Below are 25,270 nucleotides of genomic sequence, written 5' to 3'. Positions count from 1 at the left end.
GGGGCCCTAGCTAAGATGGAGCCCGTGTAGTAGGTACCTAGTGAATTTTTGTTGGCAGAATGAGAGTGTGGTCACTGGATGTGAATATGAATAGGGGCAGTCACAGCCTGAAAAATACGATACTACTAAGGATAGGGATGAGGCCAAGGTGAATTTGTTCTCTGATGGCTTGACTTTACAGAGAGAGAATACTTGTATAAAGGCAAAATGCTGATTTTACAACTATAAAGTCATATCTATTATAAAACAAAAGAATAAAGAAGATAACTTTTTTGGTAAAACTACCACCCAGAGATAAAAACAGTTAACCTTTGGGTGCACTTCCTTTGTGTTTGTGTGTTTCCTGTGCATATATAAATACTTGCATGAGTGTTACTTTATTTTTTAAATTGGGATTTAAATATTAATAAGCCTTTTGGGTACTTTTTATACAAAAGTATATTATAGGGCAGCCCGGGTGGCTCAGCGGTTTAGCGCCGCCTTCAGCCCAGGGGGTGATCTTGGAGACCCGGGATCGAGTCCCAGGTCGGGCTCCCTGCATGGAGCCTGCTTCTCGCTCTGCCTGTGTCTCTGCCTCGCTCTCTTTTTGTGTCTCTCATGAATAGATAAGTAAAATCTTAAAAAAAAAAAAGTATATTATAAAAATGGTCTTGAAACTCTTTCCTGAAATTTGTTCTACTGTGTCTATGCTCTCAGATTCTTCCTGTAAAGGTTAGAAGCCTCTTTGATAGAGCCATCTGTTTCATATATTGGTAGACTTAATTGTTTATGAACCTCACCAGGTCTGTCTTGCAAACTCTGATTAGGGCAAATTGGAATTCACCCAACTGACCCAACCAGTGCTCTCAGCCTAAATTTCTCTATCAGAGAGACTTGTGACCTGGTCTCATCTATCAGATGTTCCCTTCTAGACTTGTTTCTCATCTATTGACACTAGAGTGGATATTTCATATTAAATGTTTTAAAAAACATTTTAGATGCTTAGAGGAAGGCTTGAATTTTTTTTCTTTTATTAAATTAAAATTAAATTGAAACCATGTACTATGATAGCATTTTAACAATTTCACATCAAGGGTATTTTGGCTAGTTTTTCCCCCGTGAAGATTCACTTCTCGCACTATTATTCCATAAGCGAAAGTAGCAAAGAGTGCCTTGTGAAGTATAAAATCATTGCATTACTCGCAAGAAATCAAATCTGTGCAATAGTAGCAGCTCAGTAAGATAGCCTATTGAAGTGAAAACTGTTTTGTCTTTCACATTTAATATGTTTAAATTTTGTATCTGCTGATATTCTTCCTTTCCCAGGTTATGTCTCTCAAGCTATCTAGCCTCTTACAAGGAATCTTGAATCTTAATGTGGGTAGAACATTTGGTTCTTACTGCTTACATAAATCTTATTTCTAGCCTAAAGGCAGAATATCTCTGTCCTGGATATTTTTCATTTAGTAACTTTGGTGGTATCTTAACAGTTAACTTGTTAACTTTTGCCTCACCTGATTGCTACAGATATGAACTGATACATTTCAGAGCCCTATTTGGTTCTGTGAGTGGGCCTTTTGGTGTGGGTTATTCTTACTGTCTGTGTATTCTTCTCTTCCCTGCTGTTTTATTCACTCATTGTTTGTAGACTTGGTTTATCCAGTTTTGTCTGGATGGAATGCCTATTTTCTGGGCATAGGACCAATTTTTTACTTAACTTTTGGGTAAAACTGTATAGTAACTCAGCTGCTGTCCACAGAGATGAGCTCTCCAAAAACAGTTTTATTTGTTTAGAAACCAGATAGTACGTATTATGGTAGATGTTACACTGGAAAGAAAAACAGGTCTCTCCCTAAGTGGAACATTGGTTGAATATATGAGAACCAACATACTACTGTATACTGGGCAGTCTCACCTACTGGAGTTTTCAAATGGGCTGGAGCTGCAATAAGGCTATAAGTTTGTAATAAGTGTAATAAGTTTCACATTGATGTAGTATTTGTTTGCATTGTGCTAGGTTATTAAGTACTTATGTTGCTGGGTCATATGCTCTGTGAAACCTTACTGCACCTGATGTGTAAGGTGTCATTACTCAGATGAGAAGGTAAATAATTTGCTCCAGTTAAGTGGTGCCTTTAACCTGAGTCTCTCTAACACCACTCTGTGATATACCCACTTCCTCTTCAACATTGCTGATAGTAAAAGCTGGCATATGCATGACATCTGGTCTCCAGCCTGGGCTGGTGTCTGAGGAGGAGGTGACAGCAGCACCCTAGGCATTGGTTAGAGAAACCTGGAAGAGATGCCTCATGTGTCTTTTACACTTTCACTGAGACTTGAAGAACAGTCTTCTTCCATTACCTGTTTATCTCCTAAATAGTTCTCAGTTCTGGCCTTTCCTCTTTTTAACTGGCTCTATTTCCTGGTTTACTCCATCTTTGCATTTCTTCTAGCAGATTTTTCTCCCAGGCCATGTTTTTTGTATTTGTTTATTTTTTAATTAAAAAAAATTTTTTTAACTTAAATTCAATTTGCCAACATACAGTAAAACATCCAGGGCTCATTATATCATGTGCCCTCCTTAATGCCCATCACCCAGTTACCCTACCCCCCACCTACCTCCCCCTCTGCAACCCTTTGTTTCTTTCCCAGAGTTAGGACTCTCATGATTTGTCTTCCGCTCTAATTTTTTCCCACTCAGTTTCCCCTCTTTCCCTTATGGTCACTTTCACTATTTCTTATATTCTACATATGAGTGAAACCATATGATAATTGTCTTTCTCCAGTTGACTTACTTCACTCAGCATAATACCATCCAGTTCCATCCATTCCATCCATGTCAATGGTAGGTCCTCTCTGATGGCTGAGTAATATTCCATTGTGTATATATGTATATAAACACACCATATCTTCTTTATCCATTCATCTGTCGAAGGACATCTCAGCTCTTTCCAGTTTGGCGATTGTGGACATTGCTGCTATGAACATTGGGGTGCAGGTGTCCCGTCATTTCACTGCATCTGTATCTTTGGGGTAAATAAATACCCAGTTATGCAATTGCTGGGTCGTAGGGTAGCTCTATTTTTAACTTCTTGAGGAACTTCCACACTGTTTTCCAGAGTTGCTGCACCAGTTTGCATTCCCACCAACAGTGTAAGAGGGTTCCCCTTTCTCCACATCCTCATCAACATTTGTTGGTTTCTGTTTTGTTAATTTTAGCCATTCTCACTGGTGTAAAGTGGTATCTCACTGTTTTTATTCGTATTTCCTTGATAACAAGTGATGTGGAGCATTTTTTTCATGTGGTTATTGTGTGTTGGTCTTCTTTGGAGAAATATCTCTTCATGTCTTCTGCCCATTTCTTGACTAGATTGTTTGGCTTTTTGGGTGTTGAGTTTGATAAGTTCTTTATAGATCTTGGTTACTAGCCCTTTATCTGATATGTCATTTGCAAATATCTTCTCCCATTCTGTATGTTGCCTTTCAGTTTTGTCAACGGTTTCCTCTGCTATGCAGAAGGTTTTTATCTTTTTTAAAAAAATATTTATTTATTCACGAGAGGCACAGAGAGAGAGAGAGGCAGAGACATAGGCAGAAGAAGAAGCAGGCACCTGACAGGGAGCCCAATGTAGAACTTGATCCCGGATCCTGGGATCACACCCTGAGCTGAAGGTAGATGCTCAGCCACTAAGCCACCTAGGTATCCTAGGTTTTTATCTTGATGAAGTCCCAATAGTTCATTATTGCTTTTGTTTCCCTTGCTTTTATAGATGTGTCTTGCAAGAAGTTGCTGTGGGCAAGTTCAAAAAGGTTGTTGCAAAAAAAAAAAAAAAAAAAAAAAAAAAAGGTTGTTGCCTGTGTTTTGCCCTAGGATTTTGGTGGATTCCTGTCTCATTTTTAGATCTTTCCTCCATTTTGAGTTTAGCTTTGTGTAAGAGAATGGTCTAGTTTCATTCTGCATGTGGCTGTCCAATTTTCCCAACACCATTTATTGAAGAGACTGTTTTTTTTTTGTTTGTTTGTTTATTTTTTTTAATGATTTTATTTATCTATTCATGAGAGAGACAGAGAGAGAGGCAGAGACATAGGTAGAGGGAGAAGCAGGCTCCCCGAGAGGATCCCGATGTGGGACTCAGTCCCAGGACCCAGGGATCATGCCCTGAGCAAAAGGCAGATGCTCAACCACTGAGCCACCCAGACGTCCTGAGACTATATTTGCATTGGTTATTTTTTCCTGCTTTGTTGAGGATTAGTTGACCATAGAGTTGAGGGTCATTTCTGGATTCTCTATTCTGTTCCATTGATCTGTGTGTCTGTTTTTGTGCCAATAGCATGCTGTCCTGATGATTACAGCTTTATAACACAGCTTGAAGTCAGGCATTGTGATGCCCCCAGCTTTGGTTTTTCAACATTCCTCTGGCTATTTGGGTCTCTTCTGGTTCCATATAAATCTTAGGATTATTTGTCCTAACTCTGTCAAGGAAGTCCATGGTAATTTGATAGGGATTGCATTGAATGTGTAAATTACTCTAAGTAGCATAGACATTTTCATAATGTTTATTCTTCCAATCCATAAATATGGAATATTTTCCCATCTTTTTGTGTCTTCCTCAATTTCTTTGATAAGTGCTCTGTAGTTTTTAGAGTATAGATCTAGGCCATGTTTTGAACTTAGAGTATGCTAAATACTGAGCTGAGTGGACCTCTACTGCTACTCAGTATTCTTTGTTGACTAGAACCCCAGGAGCCAAACCAATACTGGCTTTGGTTTCATATGGTATTTGAGCTTTTCAAGTACTGGTTCTCCATCATCACTTCTATTCATTCTCTGAAGCTTCATAGAAGAGCTTGATCCAAGATTGCAGAGCCTCTTTATGTCAGAGTACAGAGAAGGTGCATTTTTATTTTATTTTATTTTTATTATTTTTCAAAAGATTTTATTTATTTATTAGAGAGAGAATGTACATGTATGTGTGCACGTGGGGAGAAGTGGCAAGAGAGGGACAAGCAGATTCCATGCTGAGTGCAGAGTCTGTTGGGGGGCTCTACCCAATGACCCCAACATCATGACCTGAGCTGAAATCAAAAGTCAGATGCCTAAACCTACTGAGCTACCCAAGCACCTCCCAGAGAATTTTAGTAAAAGAACCTCTTGGTTTGTAAAGTCATGGTCTCTATACCTTCCTTCTACCTTCTACCACCCACCCCCCATCAGCCCCAGTGTGTTTATCAAAAATCACAAGGGTCACCAGTTAGAATGTAGTAGTACCATAGTATTTGCTTTATCATTTTGCTGAGAACGGTTTATTCCTTTTTAACTCTTTTCCATGTGTAAGCATTTGGTAGTACATTTAGTGAGTTTTAACTGATTGTTAAGTCTGCAGATAATGGAAGTATTGACTTTCCCTGACACTGGAAAACGCCCAGGTATGGGAGGATTAGTTACTAGGTGGTAGAGTATCAGCTTGTCCTCCATGATCATAATCCCTTTCCTTTCACTAATGTTCCTCTCAGTTCCCTAATTATACTATGGTTATTTTAGAATCTTCCTTAAAAATTGATTACAACAGCCCCCCCCGACCTTTACCTGTGGGAGATATGTTTCAAGAGCCCCAGTGGGGGCCTGAAGCTGCAGATAGTACCAAACCCTGTATATATTGTGTTTTCTTCTACATACATACCTACAATAAAGTTGAATTTTATAAATTAGATACGGTAAGAGATTAACAATAAAAATGATAGAGCAATTATAACAATATACTGTAATAAAATTATGTTAATGTGGTCACTTTCTCTCAAAATATCTTTCTGTATTGTACTCACCCTTCATGTGATGATGTGAGATGATAAAATGCCTGTGTGATGAGATGAAGTGAGGTGGATGACTTAGGCGTCGTGACGTAGTGTTAGGTTACCAGTGATCTTCTGATGATAGATCAGAAGGAAGACCATCTCAGATAAGGGAAAGATCACTCTACTTTCTGTCAAGTTTAGAGGCAGCCTAGAGGAAACACTTTTTGGAAAGCAGACTAAATAACTGATTCAGCTACTGATGTGTTTTTCGGGGTTTTGAGTCAGCTGGTGGTAATGTCTTTATCCTGGTGTTAATGTGTTGTATAGATAATAAATCTTCTGAAGTCTTTGAAGATGCTGCCAGGGCTTGGTAAAGACCCAGGAAATCTAGTCCAGGAGCATCCTTTCCAAAGAATGAAGGAATTTGTCTCTCTGCCTTACATAGGAAAACACATGCCTACAGTGGGCCAGTTAGTAAAATACAGTAGACTTTGAATCCTACGTTATATATAAATGAAGATGTGAAGTTTGTTATCTAGGACATCTAACCAAATATAAACAGAGCAAGGAGTTAGAAATGGCTAGATATGAGGCATAAGGGGTGTTCTTGGAGTATAAGGAGTGCTCTTGGAGTCTTCCTTTTTCAGGCACCTGGCTGGCTCAGTTGGTAGAACATGAGCATGAGCATGTATCTCTTGATCTCAGGGTATTGAATTCAAGCCCCATGTTGGACATGGAGTCCACTTAAAATAAAAACAAACTAACAAACAAACGTGGAGTTTTCTTTTCCTTTAACCCTCTAAAGAAGAGGCTAATTAATATTCTTAGGTTTTAGTACACCATGGATATTGGCTTCTTGTCTAAACCAGAGATAGCCTATTGAAGAAACTAGCCTAGATGCTCTCCTGTTTAATTGGCAAGTGTGGTCTTCCTTCACAGTGTGTTTATGTTAATCAAATGTTGATTCTTATTACTTAAAAAAAATCTATACATATTAATACAGTTGGCACTAATGTGAGAATTTTGTGAAACTTAGCATGCCTGTGGAAGGAAACTCAGCAGATCATATTGCCAGTAGTGTGTGTCCCCAAGTCACTGACAAAGGTGATTGAGGGTTGGGTTACCAGCTGGAATGATGTGATGAACCTCCACTTATCCAAGTTTCCATCATAAGAGCTGAAACTGATTTTTTAAAGGATTTTATTTTTATTATTTATTTTAGAGAGAAAGGGGTGGGGGTAGGGAGGAACAGAGGGAGAGGGAGAAGCAGATTCCACACTGAGCACAGAGCTCGACTCAGGTTTGATCCTATGACTCTGAAATCATGACCTGAGCCAAAGTTTGTTGCTCAAATGACTGAGCCACCCAGGTGCCCCAGAACTGCTTTTTTTGAAATTAATTTTTAATGCTGAAAAATGACTTTTAGGGGTGGCTGCCTCTCAGAACTTTTATTTATTATTTTGGGTGGTGGTTAATTATTGTTCATTTCATTTATTTCAAACATATAGAAAAGTAATCAGAATAATATAACAAAAAATACTTACGACCCTCCAGCTTTGTCATATCTCGATATTATATCATAATTCTGTTTCAGATATTCATACTTAAAAAAACAAACCAGAGTGAAGATATTTGACTTCTTAGTCACATTTACTTCCTTACCCCCAGAAGTAACACTCTGCTGAATTATATATTATTCCCATGCATGTTTTCCTTTCTTACTGCATGTATGTTTTCTTGACAATTAGATGTTTGTATATTTTAAAACTTTATATAAATGGATATTATCTTGTATTTAATTTTCTGTAACTTTCTTTTTCACTTAATATTATGCTATTGAAGTTTATCCATATTGATTTATGTTATATTCTGGTTCATTTATTTTTAAGTTGTGTTATAATATTCCATTAGGTGAGAGGACAACAATTGTGCATTTTCTTATTAATGAATGATGAATGATTGCTTCCCCCCCCCGCCCACTGATCCTTACAATGATACAATGTAGATTGCAAATTTCCTTGTATACCTGTTCTAGAATTTTTTAAGAGCAAAATTTATGATTCATAGGGCTGGGAATCTTTAACCTTGCTAGATATTTCCAATTATTCAAATGTGTGTGAAATGGTTTTTGGTCATTTGAGTTTTCTCTTCTAAGAGTTACCTAGTTGTATCTTTTATTTTCTTATTGGTTTTTAAGAGTTTCTCGTATATTGTGGATACTAATCCTTTTACTGGTCCTATGCTTGCAGATATCCCCCAGACTGTTGCTTATCTTTGCTTTGTTTATATTTTCATTTTTGATGTAGTGAAATTTATTGATCTTTCCCTTTATATTACATATTTTGTGCCTTGGGATTTTGATTAGAAGTGCGTGGAGTTTTTAGAGAAAGTTGACATTCTGTAATAGTGTCCATCTTAGAACATGTCAAATCTTTCTGATTATTTAGGTCTGTTTAAGTGAAGCATTACACTTTTTGCCACAAAAGTCTTACATATCTTTCCCTAGATTTATTGCCAGATAATTTATGGTCATTGTTACTCTTGTAGGTATTATTTTTAACATTATACTTTCTAAATGAGTGTTGACTGCGTATAGAAATAAGATAGATCTGAGGTGCCTTGGTGGCTCAGTCGGTTACGTGTCTGCCTTCAGCTCAGGTCATGTTCCTGGAGCCCTGGGATTGAGCCCTGCATTGAGGTCCCTGTTCAGAGGGAGTTGGCTTGTCCCTCTCCTTCTGCCTCTCCCCCTGCTTGTGTTTTTTTTCTCTCTCTCTCTCAAATAAATACAAATAAAAAATATATTTTTAAAGATAGACCTTTCCATATTGTTCTTTCATCTAATTGCCTTACTAAACTTTTCTGTATTTCTTTTTTTTTTTTTTTTTAAGATTTTATTTATTTATTCATGATAGACATAGAGAGAGAGAGAGGTAGAGACACAGGCAGAGGGAGAAGCAGGCTCCGTGCTGGGAGCCCGCCGCGGACTCGATCCCGGGACTCCAGGATTGCGCCCTGGGCGCTAAATCACTGAGCCACCCAGCGATCCCCACTTTTCTGTATTTCTAATATTAGTTTACCTGTAGATTTTCTATGTTGAAATAATAGGATCCTCTATTGTTGACAATTTTCTTTCTTTGTTTCAGTCTCTATGCTTTGTGTGTGTGTGTCTTACTTGTTTGTTAGAATCTCTAACAACTCTGGGGTGCCTGGGTGGCTCAGTTGATTGAACATCTGACTCTTGTTTTAGCTCAGGTCCTGAGCTCATGGGTCTGGGATTGAGTCTTATGTTGGGCTCTGCGCTCAGTGGGAATCTCCTTGGGTATTCTCTCCCTCTGCCCCTTCTCCTGCTTGCGCTCACTCTTTCTCTCTCTAAAGTAAATAAATAAATATTAAAAAAAAGAATAAAAAAAAAGAATCATAGAAATATTGGTAGCATGCAGTTGTATCTTATTCCTGAATTTATAGTGTATGCCCCAGTGTCTCATACTAAATGTGTTATATGAACTGATTTTTTTTTTTTGAAACTGATTTTTAATGCCAAGAAATGACTTTTTGGGATGGCTGTCAGAATTTTTATTTATTATTTTGGGTGGTGGATTTTGGTAGATTCCTTTTATCCAGTCAAAGAAGTTTTCATCTAGTTTGTGAAGAGTTTGTTTGCTTTTGTCATCATGCATGGGTTTTAAAGCTTTTTTTTTTTTTTTTTTTAAAGATTTCATTTATCCAGTCATGAGAGACACAGAGAGAGAGGCACAGACACAGGCAGCGGGAGAAGTAGGCTCCCTGTAAGGAGCCCAATATGGGACTCAATCCTGGATCCTGGGATCATACCCTGAGCCAAAGGCAGAGACACCCAACCGTGGAGCCACCCAGGTGTCCTGGTTTTAAAGTTTTTTCTGCCTCTTTTCAGATAGTATGTAGTTTATCTCCTTTAATCTGGTAGTTTTATTATCAGAAGTTTTTAGGAAACTAAAACTTTTGTTTGATTAATTGCTTATGTGTTTGTAATTTGGGGTTGTAAGCTCATCTTCAGTAATGTTTTATCTATGGGACTCATACGTGGCTCAGGTTGAGGTATGTCCCAGGGATGTGTTACATTTACTTCTTGGCAACTCGTATCTATCACTTGCCTGGCACCACTTTGGTTTAGTGGTTTTGTTGTTGTTAAAGATTCATTTATTTATTTATTTGAGCAGGAAGGGCTGAGGGAGGGGGGCGGAGAGAGAATCTCAAGCATACTCCACACAGAGCGCAGAGTCCAGTGTGGGGCTCCATCTTACGGCCCTGAGCTGAAACCAGGAGTTGAACACAGTTGAACTGTGCCACCCAGGTTGCCCCCCCCCCACCTTTTTTTAAGTAGGTTTCATGCCCAGTATGGAGCCCAATGTGGGGCTTAAACTCATGACCCTGAGATCAAGATGTGACCTGAGATCAGGAGTCAGATGCTTAGCTGACTGAGCCACTCAGGTGCTCCTGGACCATTTTAGTATTGATTAATTTCTTGGACCATGTAGACTGAATATTTTTTATCCTTCCTCCAAACAAGGTTGACATAAGCTTTTATGTTGTCTTCTGTATTGGTGGTTAGATTTTTTTCTACACCACTCTTTTCTGAGAGTATAGCTCTTTTTTTTTTTTTTTTTAAGGAATTTATTTATTTATTCATGGGAGACACACACACACACACAGAGGCAGAGACAACACAGGCAGAGGGAGAAGCAGGCTCCATGTAAGGAGCCTGATGTGGGACTTGATCCCGGGACTCCAGGATCATGCCCTGGGCCGAAGGCAAGCCCTAAACCACTGAGCCACCCAGGAATCCTGAGAGTATACCTCTTTAAGTTCCTGTCTTTATGTAGAGGTTGCAGTTTTTCAACGTTTTCTTTCCTTTTCCGCTTCATTGAACCTCAAGGGATTATTTCTTATCTGACTTACACCTACCCAGAAGATTGGTACCCTCCTCTTCTCCTAGGACTGCCATAGGGTCAGCAAGAGTATTTGTATTTGCAGTTTGCCTTTAATTCTTGGTCCTTGGTCTATTCAAATTTTTTTGTGTGTGTGCAAAAACAGATGTGATTTAAAATGGATGTGTATTATACATAACTTTATCCATATTTCTAGGTGTTTTGCAGCAGGAGTATTTACAAGGTCTCCTGTCTGCCAAGGTACAAAGCAGAAGCAGGAAGCCCTTATCCAAATTGTTAGATGGACTTTATTCATTGTGGTGCTATGTTGTTGGTTTCTACTAGAAAGCTCTAGAGCTGTTGACCTGATATCATCTTCTGGTACTGTCCTACCTTCATGACTCTTGCATAACCAATATTCAAGTACTTACTCGCAGATAATAATTTTATAGGCTTTGGGGCAAAAGTGTAATCCATAGGGAAGCTGTAAAATATCACACTTAATCTTGGTTTTTATGAAATCTGAAATTTGAAATGGAATGTATCATAGTTCGTGATCAAGATAACTCCGCACTTAAAGGCATTTGTAAAATGATACAGGTTCTTTCCATACTTTTATGTTAGTGGCAGTTTTGAGCCCAAGCTCAAAATATGTATTATTATAATTTCAGTACTTTATTTATTGTAAAGAGTAACTTCAGTTAGTATAATACTAACATCTAGTCCAGAATATACAGAGGCACCCAAGTGGCTCAGTCAGTTAGGTGTCCAATTCGTGATTTTGACTCTGGGTCATGAGATCCAGCCCTTGTAGTTGGCTCCATGCTCATCAGAGAGTCTGCTCAAGATTCTCTCCCTTTGCTTGTACATGCATACGAGCGTGCTCTTTCTCAAATAAATCATATATATATATATATATATACACACACACACACACACATATACATATGTATATATATATACATAGCTGTATATATATATACACACAGACACACATATATGTATACACACACACACCCATATATATAGAGGCCTGCCTAGTATGTCATATCCAAACTAGTGCAAAAATAATTAATGATAATAACTTCATTAAGAACAACACTATCGGGCAGCTCGGGTGGCTCAGCGGTTTAGCACCCCCTTCAGCCCAGGATATGATTTTGGAGACCTGGGATCGAGTCCCTCCTCAGGGTCCCTGCAAGGAGCCTGCTTCTCCCTATGCCTGTCTCTCTCTCTCTCTCTCTCTCTCTACTCTCTATGTCTCTCATGAATAAATAAAAAAATAAATAAAAAAACACTATCTTAAAATGGGACATTTGGCATGTGATGACCCTTACTTGTCCAAATTGTTTGCTGTGGAAGCCACTGTTTTTTTTTTTTTCTTTTTTTAAGATTTTATTTATTTATTCATAGAGACACAGAGAGAGAGAGGCAGAGACATAGGCAGAGGGAGAAGCAGGCACCATGCAGGGAGCCCGATGTGGGACTCGATCCCGGGTCTCCAGGATCACGACCCGGGCTGCAGGCGGCGCTAAACCGCTGTGCCACTGGGGCTGCCCTTTTTTTTTTTTTTTTTTAATCTTTATTTAATGGAATTAGGAGATTCTGGAACTACCTGTGACAGTAGTAGTTTAATAGTTTCTCAATTAGCTTGGCAGAATGGCAGCCTCTAGCCCTGCATTTCTAACTATGCCAGAGCCATCATTGTCTTAGCTGGGTTTTTTGTTTAGCTTCACTGTGATGTAACAGTGAGTCACACTCATTCTTGCATGCTGTGGTGAGCAGGAGGAAGGATTACCTCCTCATCTTGTCCTTTTTCTGTCACTCTTTTTCTCCTTTTTGTACATTTTTATTTGAGCCATGGTGCTGGGGCAATGTCCACTTGAGAACAAGCCACAAGAACAAGTAGCAATAACTAATTGTTGAGTAAATGATCAGAAGATTGGAACTTTCTTAATCTCATCCAAACACAGGCCTGGAGTCTCTGCCCTTGAGATTTGGCAGTTATCTCTAGGTGTTCCACTTGTATTCTTCACTCTCAGTCAACTAGATTATTCTAGGATGGTGGTTGCCAACTGTTGTAGGTCGGCATAGTAAGTGCTGATGGTGGCAGAGGCTTGTGGTTTAATTCCAGGGCAGCCTCACCCTGGTTTGAGAGAAACCATGTGGGTCTGGACTGTGCCCTTAACTGCATGAGGGTGAATGAATATCTTGGGCACCAGGGATCAAATAAGAGAGTGTGAATGTATTTAGGGCAAATGTTTAGTATAATTAGGGGGAAAATGCATTGTAAATTTCCTAGTGGGACAAAAATGTCATTTTCCATTTTTGTATTAGGGATGTAATTTTATTTTATTATTTTTTAAAAAATTTTATTTATTTATGAGACACAGAGAGAGAGAGAGAGAGAGGCAGAAACATAGGCAGAGGAAGAAGCAGGCTCCATGCAGGGAGCTCAATGTGGAACTTAATCCTGGGACTCCGGGATCACGCCCTGAGCCAAAGGCAGACGCTCAACCGCTGAGCCGCCCAGGCATCCCATGGGACATCATTTTAAATTAAGACTAGATTTGGGATCCCTGGGTGGCGCAGCGGTTTAGCGCCTGCCTTTGGCCCAGGGCGCGATCCTGGAGATCCGGGATCGAATCCCACGTTAGGCTCCCGGTGCATGGAGCCTGCTTCTCCCTCTGCCTGTGTCTCTGCCTCTCTCTCTCTCACTGTGTGCCTATCATAAATAAAAAAAAAAAAAAAAAAAAAAAAGACTAGATTTGACTTGGTATTTGTTATTTACTCAAATGCTACAGATTTCTTTGGTGTCCCAAAATGACATTGATTCTTTCTGTTTTGGAGTCAGATAGTCTTATAGCTTCTTACTCTGCATCATTCTGTGAGGCATATATTTGTATTATTCCCATAATGCCTAGCATAGTGTCTTTTTATATCATATCTAGGTTTTGGACTGAATTCATCACTAACCTTTCTGCCTTTTCCTTTGACCATTCTTTCTACAAAATAACTGTCAGTTACTTTTTTCTTTAAAGTATTTCCTCAGACTTTTTTTTCATCTCAATCTGTGCCCTTTGTCCCCTCTACCAAGACAGTATCATGGCCATAAGATTCTTGTGTGAATTATCTTGGTTTCTGTACATCCTATATGGTGCAATGAAGTTACGGCTTGTTTTCATGGAATAAGCATCTTTATCTGAAGAGGGATGAGAGGTACCTGGTTTGGTGTGTGCATCTACTACACAAGCCATGTTCCAGTCTTTGAGAGATGGTCAACATCTGTTATCTTGTTTATAGAGATGAGGTTTTCCTGCAGGTCTTCTTCTTTTTTTCTTTCTTAAGATTTTATTTATTTGAGAGAGTGAATGCACATGAGAGAGAACATGAGTGGAGGAGAGGTGCAGAGGGAGAGGCCGACTCCCCACTGAGCAGAGAGCCAGACTCTGGGGCTTCATCCCAGGACCCTGGGATCATGACCTGAGCCAAAAGCAGATGCTTAACCCACTGAGCCACCAAGGCACCCCCTGCAGGTCCTCTTCTTACTTACAAAATCTGAAGCCTGAGTTTTGTCCAGACTCCATATGCTTTTCCCCAGAGAAGAGAGAAGTTTGAAAGAAGCAGTTTTTTTTTTTCTACTTCACTATATTGGCTTTAGGTCAAGTGTACACTCTTTTTTCCACTTAGTTTTGCTAATGTTCAGATATCACTGTTTTCATCAATACTCATGACCAGAGAGAGACATAGGGCAAGTGTACTTAAGTAAGTGGTTCAGTGGTATGAATTTTAAGCTCCTTATTTCTGTAATGCTGAAGTGCATGCATGCACATGCATCTGTGTGTGTGTGTGTGTGTGTATGTGTGTGTAGGAGCCTAAGAACTGAGCACAGGTTCAGTAACCTTGGCCATAAGTAACAGTGAAACATGTAATCTAGATAAATTACATAAGGCTCCTTAGAAGACTATTCAGATTGGACCACATCTATACAAAGAGGGAGGATGAGCTGGTGAGTCCAATTTCTACCTGCCTGTGGGGTGCTATTTGTTTATGATATTGACCAGACCTAGAGCCTTCCAGAGGGAACCCAGGTGAGACTTGCCTCAGAGATGATTCCAGCTCCTGCTGGGCTCAAGAGAAGAGAGAGAGAGAGGCCTATCTCCTACCCAGGACATCCTGTCTGCACATGGGGATGCTGGGAAGCTTAATTATAAGCCTTTTAACCCTACATTTTTGTGTCTTAAAGAAAAGGAAGTTTCATACTGATGTGTTACTAATTAACTATAGAGAATAGTCAGATAGGTAATCTTTCAATTCTGTACTTTGAAATAAGATTTTCGTACTCAAGTGTTTAAATCTTTGGAGAACTAGGAATAGATAATTTTATTCTCTTGTTAAACTGTCTTTTAGAAGATTTTTAATTTCGTTGTGTATTTCTTAAATGCTTCATGTGTAATTCCTAAAGGCATTTTCTTTTTTCTTTTTTTTTAAAGATTTTATTTATTTATTCATGCTAGTCACACAGAGAGAGGCAGAGACACAGGCAGAGGGGAGAAGCAGGCTCCATGCAGGGAGCCTGACGTGGAATTCGATCCCGGGTCTCCAGGATCGCGCCCTGGGCCAAAGGCAGGTGCCAAACCGCTGCGCCACCCAGGGATCCCGCATTTTCTTTTTTCTTAAAGATTTATTTATTTGAGAGAGAGAGAGAGAGCGCAGGCATGTGTATGCTTGTACACATGAGTAGGTTAAGGGGCAGAGGGAGAGAGAGGGGAAGCAGTCTCCCCCCTGAGCGGAGAGCCCAGACAGGGGGCTCAGTCTCAGGACCCTGAGATCATGACCTGTGCTAAAATCAAGAGTTGGATGCTTAATGGACTGAGCCACCCAGCACCGCCCCCCACCCCAAAGACATTTTCTTTGGGAAACATGATATTGATACAATACTATTGTATAATCTATAGTTCATATTCAGTTGCTTCAACTGTTGTCCTCAGGACTGGCTTTTATAGCTATTTTCTTCCCCAGGTCCAAGATCTAATCCAGGATCCCACATTGCATTTAGTCTCCTCTAATCTGAAACAATTTTTCAAGAATTATTTTACATATATGGTGGGGTGCACACAGTTAGCCCCACTATTCTTACCTTCTAGTTTGCATTCTAATCCTGACTTCCTCATGGCATTCTAGAGAAGGGTGCTGCCACTTTGAGAAGAAAGGGGTTGTATTTGAATAGGACTCATTTTTATTCTTCCACGTTTGGCAGCTGCTAATAGATTTGGTAGTGTAAGAGGGTGTGTTGTTGGCTAAGGGAAGTATCTAATAGACAGGTAATGGTTAGACTTTATATGTATTTTGAACTGCTTAAATTACTAATGATCCTTATTGGTTCTGTGAGTTTTCTCCTCATAATCAGTTTTTATCGTCCATTAGAAATACAGAAAAGAATGCATCTGAAACAGATTTGACTGATCTGTGGTTCTTTTCCTTTTTTGTGATTTGAGAGGTGAACCTAATATGGATTTTCATTTTTAATCTCTGCACCACTTAATAATCTAAGTCCACCAGAAATGTGACATTTAATAGTTTAAAGGTGCAGGTTACCTCTTGCATTGAAGTAAATACACAATTTATTTTTGTACATGGGAAGTCAAGAAACAGTGGATCTTCAGACTTTCTGTACTTTTCATATATAATTTTTTTTCTGTGATTTGTCACTTAAATCCTTGTGGCACTGGGATGTTTTCCAGTACCAGTAACCAATTCTCTGATTCTCCAGATACCGAGCAGGGATCCAACAATTCATTTCTGACACTATCTCGATTTAGCAGAGACCCTAAGGCTAAGGACGAACTCCTGCAAGACTTGCCCCTACTTCAGATGCCAGCTGCAAGTCCTTGATTACCCATACTTCTGACTGACCGTAAATCAAGAGTTCCGTGACTCTCTCCTTTGGCTCAGTAATTTCTTTCTTTTTTTTTTTTTTTAAAGATTTTATTTATATGTTCATGAGAGACACAGAGAGAGAGGCAGAGACATAGAGGGAGAAGCAGTCTCCTTGCAGGGAGCCTGATGCAGGACTTGATCCCAGCACCGGGATCACGTCCTGAGCCAGTGGTAGACACTCAATCGCTGAGCCACCCAGGTGTCCTTGGCTCAGTAATTTCTTTTTTTTTTTTAATAATAAATTTATTTTTTATTGGTGTTCAATTTGCCAACATACAGAATAACACCCAGTGCTCATCCCGTCAAGTGCCCCCCTCAGTGCCCGTCACCAATTCACCCCCACCCCGCGCCCTCCTCCCCTTCCACCACCCCTAGTTCGTTTCCCAGAGTTAGGAGTCTTTCATGTTCTGTCTCCCTTTGATATTTCCTACCCATTTCTTCTCCCTTCCCTTCTATTCCCTTTCACTATTATTTATATTCCCCAAATGAATGAGACCATATAATGTTTGTCCTTCTCTGATTGACTCATTTCACTCAGCATAATACCCTCCAGGTCCATCCACGTTGAAGCAAATGGTGGGTATTTGTCATTTCTAATTCCTGAGTAATATTCCATTGTATACATAAACCACATCTTCTTTATCCATTCATCTTTCGATAGACACCGAGGCTCCTTCCACAGTTTGGCTATTGTGGACATTGCTGCTATAAACATCGGGGTGCAGGTGTCCCGGCATTTCATTGCATCTGTATCTTTGGGGTAAATCCCCAACAGTGCAATTGCTGGGTCATAGGGCAGGTCTATTTTTAACTCTTTGAGGAACCTCCACACAGTTTTCCAGAGTGGCTGCACCAGTTCACATTCCCACCAACAGTGTATGATGCAAAAATTCTCAACAAGATACTAGCCAATAGGATCCAACAGTACATTAAGAAAATTATTCACCATGACCAAGTAGGACTTATTCCCGGGACACAAGGCTGGTTCAACACTCGTAAAACAATCAATGTGATTCATCATATCAGCAAGAGAAAAACCAAGAACCATATGATCCTCTCATTAGATGCAGAGAAAGCATTTGACAAAATACAGCATCCATTCCTGATCAAAACTCTTCAGAGTGTAGGGATAGAGGGAACATTCCTCAACATCTTAAAAGCCATCTACGAAAAGCCCACAGCAAATATCATTCTCAATGAGGAAGCACTGGGAGCCTTTCCCCTAAGATCAGGAACAAGACAGGGATGTCCACTCTCACCACTGCTATTCAACATAGTACTAGAAGTCCTAGCCTCAGCAATCAGACAACAAAAAGACATTAAAGGCATTCGAATTGGCAAAGAAGAAGTCAAACTCTCCCTCTTCGCCGATGACATGATACTCTACATAGAAAACCCAAAAGCCTCCACCCCAAGATTGCTAGAACTCATATAGCAATTTGGCAGCGTGGCAGGATACAAAGTCAATGCCCAGAAGTCAGTGGCATTTCTATACACTAACAATGAGACTGAAGAAAGAGAAATTAAGGAGTCAATCCCGTTTACAATTGCATCCAAAAGCATAAGATACCTAGGAATAAACCTAACCAAAGAGGTAAAGGATCTATACCCTAAAACTATAGAACACTTCTGAAAGAAATTGAGGAAAACACAAAGAGATGGAAAAATATTCCACGCTCATGGATTGGCAGAATTAATATTGTGAAAATGTCAATGTTACCCAGGGCAATTTACACGTTTAATGCAATCCCTATCAAAATACCATGGACTTTTTTCAGAGAGTTAGGACAAATTATTTTAAGATTTGTGTGGAATCAGAAAAGACCCCGAATAGCCAGGGGAATTTTAAAAAAGAGAATCATAGCTGGGGGCATCACAATGCCAGATTTCAGGTTGTACTACAAAGCTGTGGTCATCAAGACAGTGTGGTACTGGCACAAAAACAGACACATAGATCAATGGAACAGAATAGAGAATCCAGAAGTGGACCCTCAACTTTATGGTCAACTAATATTCGATAAAGGAGGAAAGACTATCCACTGGAAGAAAGACAGTCTCTTCAATAAATGGTGCTGGGAAAATTGGACATCCACATGCAGAAGAATGAAACTAGACCACTCTCTTGCACCATACACAAAGATAAACTCAAAATGGCTCAGTAATTTCTAAGAATGACTCTTAGAACTCAGGAACATACTTTGATTATGTTTACCGGTTTATTTTAAAGGATGTAGATCAGAACAGCCAAATGGAAGAAGACGCCTAGGGGATGCATAGGGCAAGGTATAGAGGAGGGGTGGCATGGAGCTCAATACCTTTTCTAGTTGTGCCATTCCCCTAGTATCTTGATGTGTTCACTGACCTCAGAAGCTCTCTGAATCTAAATGTTCAAGAGTTTTTATAGAGCTTAATCTCCAGCTCCCCATCTCCATCTTGGGAGGTTGGTGGGTAGGGCTGAAAGTGCCAACCTTCTAGACTCAATCTTTCTGATGACCAGTCCCATCCTGAGGCTATCTGGGGGCCCCACCCAAGTCACTTCATTGGCACAAATTCAGGTCTGATCAAAAGGAGGCTCAGTGTAAACAGCAAAAGACACTCTTGTCACTCAGAAAATTCCAAGGATTTTGGGAGCTCTGCCAGGAACCAGGGGAAAAGACCAAATACATTTTTGTTTTGTACCACAAGCACCATAGGGGTCTGCACCTGACTAATATTACCATTTATTTTAGAACTGAGAGAAGCAGAGCCAGAAGAGTTTACCTATGTTGGGGCACCTGCCTGGCTGGCTTCATTGGTAGAGCATGCAACTCTTGTTCTCAAGGCCATGAGTTCAAGCCTCATGTTGGGTGTGGAACCTACTTTAAAAAAAGAAAAAAGATATTAAGAATTTACCTATGTGTTTAAGAGCTAAGCACACGGAGTGCCCAAGTCACTTGGCAAAGCCAAAGTGAAAAACTTGAGTAACCATGTAAAAACAGTCATGTTAGTATGTTGTATTTTTTTCCTGTAGAATATTTTGGAAATATGAGTATATGTCATAAAATAGTAGCCCTACATTAAAACTTTTGTCTGTAATAGATGCCATTTTAGGAAAAACCATAGTATGTAACCTGTATACCATGTAGTTACAGCTATTTTAAAATGAATGACAATTGGAACTCAAAAGTGATCCATATCAACTCGGAAAATTGTGTTTATTGTTTGTATTATAGAAGGATTTATGTAGAGTTTCTGCTATAGTCTTATTTTTAAAAGCTTTGGTTTGTCGAAATGCTACTGGCTTAGAAGTTTTCAGGATTGTGTCTGGTGGATAGGTTGACTAGATACAGAGAAGTCTTCACCAAAGTTGGTGCCTAATGTTTGCAGGGCTCTCATGCCTCATCCTCTATATTCAGAGATTCAGGAAACTTACTTTCTTCTTTTTCTTTTCTTTTTTTTTTTTTAATCACCCTCACATTATACTGATGGTGTGTGTTTATGATTGAGAGAGAGAGGGAGAGGATTTTTCAGAGCCCATGTCCCTCTGAGGAGCAGAGCCTATATCACACAGCCTTCTCGTAGCCAAAGCTGTCACTCTGCTTTAGCTTATATCTTCCCAACACGATTGTTTATCACCCTCTTTCTCCCTTTTTTTTCCAGCTGACTCCATGGAGAATAAAATGAGTTTTTAAAATTTGCTTCCCTCAGTAGCAGCCTTCTAGAGTTTTATTCCTACTTCTTCAAAATGCCTGGGACTGATCCTGCAGGGATATGCTGCTCAGTGACCTCTTGGATGAAGGACCTAAGTTAGGGAAGCTTTGGGGGCAAGCACAGGGAACCTCAGCCCTTGACCATTTTATTTATTTTTAAAAATGTTATATTTATTTTTAAAAATGTTTTATTTATTTTTAAAGATTTTATTTATTCATGAGAGACAGAGAGAGAGAGAGAGAGAGAGAGAGAATGAGAAAGGCAGAGACACAGGCAGAGGGAGAAGCAGGCTCCATGTAGGTAGCCCTATGTGGGACTCGATCCTGGGATTCCAGGATCATGCCCTGAGCCAAAGGCAGGTGCTAAACCGCTGAGCCACCCAGACATCCCAACCCTTGACCACTTATTTAAAGTGGCATGTGGATAGCAGAGATTCCATAGCAAAAGTAAAAATTTGACTTTGGAAATGTAATATTAACTTAAGTCACTGGGAAAGTTTGCCCTTGATGGTTAATTATATTTATAAAATAACCCATGTATATCATTAATATATTAGATTAATCTTGTACTTTTTGTTTGAATACAGAATGGAGCTGTTTAAATATTTATGTTATTCATGTAATGTGGTTCTGTTTGTTACATTTTTTAAAAAATGCTAATTTTTCTTTATGATACCTGAAAATAGGGACTCTAAGACCATAGATCTCAAACACTTTGTTCTTAAATCCTTTTATACTTTAAAAATTATTGAAGGATCCCATAAAGCTTTTGTTTATATGGTTTATAATGGTCAATGTTTACTGTGTTAGAAACTAAAACAAAAATATCAATTTCTTTAAAAAAATTATAAACTCTTTATTTATTAAAACATAATTTTTTTTTTTTTGGCTCCAAGAGAGGTGACTCAGTTTATTATTCTCAACCTAACTCCATCTTTCCCACTTCAGGCTCCAACATTATACACAGCTGCCACCTCCATAACAGTTAAGCCCCAGGGAGGTAAAGAGGGTAAACCGCAAAGTCTGAAAGCCTGAGAAAAGCCAAGGTTATACAGCTCTCAAAAAATGAAACAAACTACAAGAAGGGCTCAGTGGACACAGTTTGTGTAAGGTGGGCAATACTCCCTTGACCTGGCCAAATGCAATAAATTCTTGGGCTCACTCATCGTTCAAGGTTGAGGCCATCAATGCTGTGTGCAGGCTTGGATTTCCACAGGGTCACCGGGCATCATCCACCACGTGAAAGGAGCTCCAGCGGGTTGGAGACGTGCAGTGTCCATCTGGTTCAGGGTCCTGATGCCCTCGCGAGGGCTAGGGCTCGGGCAGCTTTGGCCTCATCCTCTAGCTCATCTAGGAAACGCTCCTGGGACACGGAGTAGAAGGTGTAGCCATAAATAGCTAACACCACAGCCCTGATGCCCAGGCTGGTCAGGATGTTCTGGGTCCGCCTTTGCGGCAGCCTCTTCTGCCACTTGGCGAGCTCCACTTGCCGCATGAACTGCAGCTGCGCGGGAGTCAGCTTCTCCCGGGTCGGGTCAATGCACTGAGCCACAGGGGCCTGTCCGCTCTTAGCATTGAGAGAGTCACCTGCACCAGGCACTGCCATGTTGCTGCTCCACCCTTCGTAGTCCAAAACATAAATAATTTTTAATAAAAAATAACTATATTTTCCAAAATGAAAAAATTAGGAGTAGAATTGTTTTACAGATTTGAAAATTTGAAAATGTCTGATTGAATAGAGACAGATTCTCAGATCTGCTTCTTTATGTCGTGACTTACTGTTTTGTTGACTTACTGTATTGTTGAAGCAGATGAAGAATGTAGTTGGAAAAGGGAGGACTATGTTAATAGCCTTTTCAGATAATTGTATTCTTTGATGCTGTACCATCACTCTGACTAGTGGTAGTTTCAAGATTAATTGTAATATGGAATTTGAAATTATATCAAAGAACTGTTTATATTCTGTTGCATTAAAATCTATTGGTCTATCTTGCACTTTGAATGACTCTTTAACCTATGCATGATTTTTACTTTGTGGCTGCCTTGAAAGAGTCTTGAGGATCCCAGGGGTCCCTGGACCACCCTCTGAGAACTGCTGTCATAGAATCTGGAAGATGAACTTGGGTCTATCTCCTGGGTAGTGTAAAAGGGATGATGGAAGCTGAGGGAGAACTGATTTGACCAAGGTTGTGCAACTAGTTTCCCATAAAGCATGGCTAGAATTTAGATTTCTTGACTGATTCTATAAACATGGCTCCAGTTCCTCGTTGTGCTTGGTGCTGAGTCCCTGGACCTGGCTTCACTGCATTGCCATTTAGAGAGAGTTGTCTCCTGTGGCCCTGCTCCTTGGAGTCCTGAATGTTTTGTTCACCTTCTCTTCCTTATTCTGTCTTAATTAAGGTCCATATTGCCAGAAGTCTCCTTAGATTTCCAAATAAAATATTTTGAGCTGTGTCACTTTCTAGCTCTGTGGCTGCGGCTGTATGTATTAAATGTGTTTTTAAGTAACTGAAAGATAATCAAAAGGCATTTGGACTACATATATGTGTCAGGTTTTTCTCTTGCCCAGAAAAGGTGTTTTGAAATAACTTAAGAGATCCATAGTGGATCTCTCAGCAGGCTGGAAGAATCCTTTTGATACTCTGTGAGTACTGGAAATGGACTAAACTTTTTTTTTTGTAAGTCTTTGAATTATATAAACTGCTTGAATAATGCAATTTCTTTGGATAAGTGTTGCCTAAAGTTTTAGACTGAATGTTTTCATGCTCTTAAGGCTTTCCCCCCTTGTATATTAGCATAAATGCATGGTTTTGTTTATATTCTTAATGGAAAAAGAAGTGTGTGTGGCACTCGGCTGTGGAATTGCTTTGAGATAATTTGAGGAAATTTAATACAACTCAAGGTCACCAAAATTAATGAGGACATGGCAGTTTAGAATAGTTTCTTTCTTTCTTTCTTTTTTAAGATTTTATTTATTTATTCATGAGAGACAGAGAGAGAGAGGCAGAGAGAGAAGCAGGCTCCATGAAGGGAGCCCTATGTGGGACTTGATCCCGGGACCCTGGGATCATGACCCTGAGCTGAAGACAGATGCTCAACAGCTGAGCCACCCAGGCATCCCTTGGAATGGTTTCTTTTATATCAAACACAGCATCAGGATGCTGCTGAGGACCAGAAAGACATCTCTGAAATTGCATGGGCTGCCCTGAAGGGGGGAGGCAGTATGTGCCACATGAACTGTGTGTTTATGATTTGAGTGTAGACTCTCTAAGCATGGTCTGCTTTGTGAAGACTTTGCAAGTATGTGTTTGTCTTTGTGTTTTTCTCTTCTGTGTATTCTCTTCCCCAGGGTTGTGTCTTAGGGCTGTGCCCGCATGATTAATTTCACTGATTCTTGGCTAGGCACTGCTTTATAGACAGGTGTCCATGTTTTTGAACTTAGCAAATCAGAGGAACCTTTTTCTTCATCTTAAGATTGAAGGTCTTAGGATTGAAGATGGAAGGCAGTGTGGCAGGATACAAAATCAGTGCCCAGAAATCAGTGGCATTTCTATACACAAACAATGACACTGAAGAAAGAGAAATTAAGGCATCAATCCCATTTACCATTGCACCCAAAAGTATAAGATACCTAGAAATAAACCTAACCAAAGAGGTAAAGGATCTATACCCTAAAAACTACAGGATACTTCTGAAAGAAATTGAGGAAAACACAAAGATATGGAAAAATATTCCATGCTCATGGATTGGAAGAATTAATATTGTGAAAATGTCAATGCTACCCAGGGCAGTTTTCACATTCCATGCATTCCCTATCAAAATACCATGGACTTTCTTCAGAGAGTTGGAACAAATAATCTTAAGATTTATGTGGAATCAGAAAAGACCCCGAATAGCCAGTGGAATATTGAAAAAGAAAACCAGACCCCGAATAGCCAGCATCACAATGCTGGATTTCAAGTTGTACTACAAAGCTGTGATCATCAAGCTGTGTGTTTTGTGGTACTGGCACAAAAACAGACACATAGATCAATGGAACAGAATAGAGAACCCAGAAATGGCCTTTCAACTCTATGGTCAACTAATATTCGACAAAGCAGGAAAGACCATCCACTGGAAAAAGGACAGGCTCTTCAATAAATGGTGCTGGGAAAATTGGACATCCATATGCAGAAGAATGTAACTAGACCATTCTCTTATACCATACACCAAGATAAACTCAAAATGAATGAAAGATCTAAATGTGAGACAAGAATCCATCAAAATCCTAGAGGAGAACACAGGCAACACCTTTTTTGAACTTGGTCACAGCAACTTCTTGCAAGATACATCTATGAAGGCAAGAGAAACAAAAGCAAAAATGAACTATTGGGACTTTTTAAAAAATTTTATTTTATTTATTCATGAGAGACACACAGAGAGGCAGAGACATAGGCAGAGGGAGAAGCAGGCTCCACGCAGGGAGCCTGACACAGGACTCGATCCTGGGACCCTAGGATCACACCTGGGCCAAAGGCAGGCGCCAATCTGCTGAGTCACCCGGGGATCCCCGAACTGTTGGGACTTAATCAAGATATAAAACTTCTGCACAGCAAAAGAAACAGTCAACAAAACTAAAAGACAACCTAACAGAATGGGAGAAGATATTTGCAAATGACATATCAGATAAAGGGCTAGTATCCCAGAACTATTAAGAACTTATTAAACAAAGAAACAAACATTCCAATCATGAAATGGGCAAAAGACATGAACAGAAATTTCACAGAGGAAGACACAGACATGACCAACAAGCACATGAGAAAATGCTCCGCATCCCTTGCCATCAGGGAAATACAAATCAAAACCACAATGAGATGCCACCTCACACCAGTGAGAACAGTAAAAATTAACAAGACAGGAAACAACAAATGTTGGAGAGGATGTGGAGAAAGGGGAACCCTCTTGCACTGTTGGTGGGAATGTGAA

General features: G+C 39.7%; 1 protein-coding gene and 1 pseudogene across 7 annotated transcripts in view; one reads left to right on the top strand and one right to left on the bottom strand.

Annotated features, from left to right (window-relative positions):
• Positions 1-25,270, top strand: part of RAD54L2 (RAD54 like 2) — a 122,448-nt gene that overhangs the window by 18,940 nt on the left and 78,238 nt on the right. The window lies entirely within an intron of this gene.
• LOC100686063 (coiled-coil domain containing 56 pseudogene) lies at positions 21,191-21,924 on the bottom strand (annotated as a pseudogene).

The sequence above is a fragment of the Canis lupus genome, chromosome 20, assembly GCF_011100685.1.
Source record: "Canis lupus familiaris isolate Mischka breed German Shepherd chromosome 20, alternate assembly UU_Cfam_GSD_1.0, whole genome shotgun sequence".
Classification (NCBI taxonomy): domain Eukaryota; kingdom Metazoa; phylum Chordata; class Mammalia; order Carnivora; family Canidae; genus Canis; species Canis lupus.
This window is presented reverse-complemented; position numbering and strand designations above follow the sequence as displayed.